This window comes from Amphiura filiformis, unplaced genomic scaffold (assembly GCF_039555335.1).
Source record: "Amphiura filiformis unplaced genomic scaffold, Afil_fr2py scaffold_54, whole genome shotgun sequence".
NCBI classification, from domain to species: Eukaryota; Metazoa; Echinodermata; class Ophiuroidea; order Amphilepidida; family Amphiuridae; genus Amphiura; species Amphiura filiformis.
Genome location: NW_027305518.1, coordinates 695,440 through 699,943, shown reverse-complemented (window position 1 = coordinate 699,943; position 4,504 = coordinate 695,440). Strand labels below are relative to the sequence as shown.

The window sequence follows — 4,504 nt, the reverse complement described above, 5'->3', positions numbered from 1 at the left end:
TTAAAAACATTTAATTAATTTATTTAGTTATTTATTTTTTTTTTTTTTTTTTATCCCTGGACCCTATAGCTAATTCCTTAATATTTTGTTTGATTGGCGTAACCCGAGCGACCCTAAACTTAAACACCCTACAAAAATAATAATAAACAACCCTTTTTTTTAAAGTTCCAAGGCCTTTATCATACGCAATTTACAGCTTAAAAAGCGGGTGCAAAAAAGAAGAAAAAAAAGGGAAAAAATGCTGACCGACCTACCCTAATTTTTCAAATGTCAATCAAACAATTTTTAGGCCTAAATGCTAGGATCATTCATGGTTGATATTTAAAAAGAAGAAGAAAAAATAATAGGCCCTAGTGTTTTTAATATGCAAATAGTTATATATAATGTGTTCATGTCATACTCTATTAATGATTTCAAAATGGATACAAATGCATTTTGAAATCATTAATAGAGTATGACATGAACACACCGAATTATAGCTTTGCAAAAACACTGGGGCCTTATTTTTCTTATCTTTTGTTTTAAATGTCAATGAAGACTGATCCTAGCATTTAGCTCTAGTACAGGGACACTCCAAAACCAAAAAAATAAAAACAAAAACAACACTTAAATACAGAACTGTACTCTCTGAACTTTAATTATTGTTCCAAGTTTGGTTCCTGAACCAAACCGTTGATTTTCAAAATTAAAAAGTAAGTGACAGATGCTTTACCACGTAACAACATACACCTTTTTAATTTCTTTGTAGCAAAATTAATTACGGTACTCAAAAATTAAATTTTCTGACTGCAGTTCTTTCAGAGGCCCTGTATTAAATCAAATTCCTGTGTCATAATCTTTGACTGTTATACATGTGTACATTGTTTATGTAATTTTTAGAGTAATACTGGAACCCTTTTAGTTTTGTTCTCCATGAACACAATCATTTTGTGTTCTGTGTTTCTGCACAATTCATTTTCATACAGGCCAAACAAGTGTTTTTGTCTGATTTTTCTCAATTGCTGAATGCTGTAACTTTACATCTAATTGCTATTTGAGAAGTATGTGACAAATCAGTAGGCTACATAATCCACTGAATAATCAGCAATAATAGTTCTGTCTGTTGATTCAAAAATCGGTTGTTCGCTATTTATGTCCAAGGTGGCCATCACAAGGTCCAATTTCCAAATCATCATGCATGCTCCTGTATATGTAAGACAATAATAACAATTAAACATAATATATTAAATGGGTCTGATAAATGTCTGCATGGAGATTTATTCACCAATAAAGTGAGTGCTGAGACGTCTCATGCATGTTTACGTATCATTGAATCAGTGACATTATGGGGATTTAGTATTTTTTCTTTCAAATCAAAAGCAAATAAAAGAGCCATTTTAGTGTGCTGCCATAGATTATGTTTTTCACATTTTCAAGCCTTTCTGTGATTGTTTAGGGTAATGTAGCCTCTTCCAGTTTTTAAGTTGCTTGTCTTATCTAGGCTTATTTATATTCCACCATTCTTAATTAATTTCACCAATATACTCTATGGTGTTTTGCTGTTGGCATGATTCTAAAGGAAAAAATGAGTTGACATTAAGCATGTTTCTACTTACAAAGTAACAGGTCATTGTCTGTCAGAAACCCAAAATCGTGTTGCATCAAGCCATCTCCATTACTGTTGTTCATCAAATGTCAACTGCAAACCAAATACACAAATTAATGATTTAATAAATGGCAGTTTTTTCTCACAAATGATGTTTTCATCATAAAATAAGTATATCCCCATTTACCAATTCCTCATGTTTGCTAAAAATTGTGCCCTGAGCTGGCGCTCTAATTGGATATGGTATATTAACCGGCACTCAACTTGAGCTAGCTAAACCTGATTTATCTCTAGGCCTCAACCGACATGGCAGAACTGTCTACCGATTGGATATCGATGTAAATAATATCGGCCAATATCTGATCCGATCAGATATCAGTTAAAAATTCTTTTTTTTTTAATTCAATTTAAAAAATTTTCCAAAGTTTCCAGCAACTTTGAAAACCACTGGACCTATTCGGAGGTGCTAAGATCAGCCAAAATTAAAAAAAAAAAAAAATTGGAAACAATTACGATTTTCCATGCATTTATAATAATTATGTAATAGATGAAGAGCTAAGAGGTGAACATTTGTTGATAGTTTGCATATTGGATAACAAACTGTAATCTTTGCGTAATTTTGTTCCCAATTTTTTTCTTCAAATTAACTGTGCTAGCACCTCAGAATAGGTCCAGTGGTTCTTCAAAGTTGCAGAAAACTTTGCAAACAAAAATAATTGGAAATTTTTTTGAACTGATATCCGATCAAATACCGATATCGAAAATATCTGGCCGACGATACGATATCCCATTTAATGATCGGTTGATCCTATTTATCTCCAAACAAAAATGATACTGAGATATTATTTTAACTAATTTTGAGTTAGATTCAGAATGCCAAAATCGGGGACTTCACATGTGAAAAAAAATCCCCACCATACTCCCATGGGACCAGGATTTGTACCATTCGAGAATCGAGACAGTAACGTTTGCTTACTACTTACTTGAGTACTCTAGCTTCAAATTTGCACACAATAGTTTTACATGTACAGCTTTGTACGCTCGATGCTCGAGTCCATTTGCTATCATTATTTCAGTGGATCTGCCGATCAGCATTGACATGTAATATTTCTGCTGATTTTGATGCAAGTTAAAATTTGATTGAGTCAACTGTGTATTTTAAGGAAATGCTGCCTGTCTAATATTTAATTGAAGTGCAAACTGCAATTTTAGCAACATTTTGATACGATCTCCAGCAGTGATCGGCTTTGTTTACTTACAGCTTCCCTAGCCATTGATTTCTAAGTACTAGATTTTGATAGCTCAGGACTCGTCTTTAAATAGTGTGAAGCTATCTGTGACAAATTCGAAGCTAGACTTCTCGTACAAGCGTTCATGTGTATTGTGTAATTACACACACAATCAAATGTTTATAAATTAACACTGTATGAAGGCCGCAGTCACCTCACACTTCATCCCGAACCTGGTGCACTGCTGCCTTGCAATGGTGCTATAAGTATAATATATGTTGCACTTGCAGTAAATCAAAGTTTGATGAGCGCGTACGTACCGTGATGTTGTAAAGTCTGAGCTAACAATGTGTTATGTACAGCACAAAGTTAATTTGTAAATTTCCACTGACTCCACATCAGCAGATCACCTCTCCAGACAACAATCAGACAAGTGTGTTCCAACGGTAATAAAAAATGACTGACTGAGCTGAGCTGAGTAAATTTTGTGATGTACACTCTCGTCAAAGGTTTACTCATGTACTCCAAACGCCATGCCATCAGACAGAATCAGTATGTAGAGTATCATGCATGCATGCAATGGCTAGTATTATAATATATTTATAATATTCCAGTGTAATAGTATGTATGCCATGTACAAATGATGTAAACATTGTAATGTACAGGAGGATGTATGCAGAGATTGCAGGGATTTTAGACTGGACTCAATGGACCTGGCCTGTCGAGCTGTATCAATAAAATCAACAGAAATCAGTTCGTTAAGTACTTACTTTCTCGTCTTGAGATTTTCTTTCATGAAAAGGTGCTCAAAATTACCAAATAGATGTTGAAAATTCGGTCAATTTTCAATCAAATCTGCTCGCGTTGACAGATCGTGCTACGGTGCTGCGGCGAACGAAATCAATCAGCTGTTCAAAGGTCAGATCAAATTGATCAGGTCAACAGTCACTTCCGGCACCCGAAATACGGGGCACCAATCAGAAGAGTCGTTATATGTGCTCTTTTGCAGACTGTTTGTTAGGAGGATCGACGAGTGTCAGACCGACGCAAACTGGCTGTGTAGGAGACTAGCGATGGACCATGTACATGGGGAGTTACTCCGATTTCGGAGTTCGTCACAACTGAGTTCCAAAGATTTGACGCACACCACAGACTACCTGAGCCCTCTTTTCCTCCCTATATTTTTAAGTTAGGCGGGCAGCCTAACTTATTTCTTTCTTGCGGTTTCTTTCTTCTTTCTTCTTCTCACAATTTGCTACTACATCCACATCCTTTATCGGATTTCGACCAAACTCACTCACAAGCAGTATTGGGTACAGGGGCGTAGCCAGCTTTCTTGGTCAGGGGGGGCAAAATAAATTTTTGGGGGCACAGACGAAAACCATTGCAGTTGCATCATACAATACAAAAGGGCCTTATTGGGATGATGTGCGCGTGTACTGCGAAAAAAATGGTATTTTACACTATTTTTGGCCATTATCCGGCTTAAAAAGGGCTTTACTGTTACAATGTGCGCGCGTAGCGCGCAAAAATTTTGTATTTTACTCTATTTTGGCCCTGAATTTTGCTAGAAAAGGGGCTCCTTGCCCTTTTTCTTTTCCTTTGCCCTCCTGATTTTCTCTTTCATTTTTTGTCAGAGGGGCACTTTTTCTTTCATTTTTTTTGTCAGGGGGCACTCTGCCCCCCCTCC

General features: G+C 35.9%; 1 long non-coding RNA gene across 1 annotated transcript; it reads right to left on the bottom strand.

Moving 5' to 3' along the window:
• Positions 1-450: 450 nt before the first annotated feature.
• On the bottom strand, positions 451-3,884 carry LOC140144420 (uncharacterized). The gene is made up of 3 exons (XR_011857889.1): positions 3,585-3,884; positions 1,596-1,678; positions 451-1,183 (listed from the first exon to the last, which is right to left on the bottom strand). It is a non-coding gene; the product is annotated as an uncharacterized lncRNA (long non-coding RNA).
• Between the last annotated feature and the right edge of the window lie 620 nt (positions 3,885-4,504).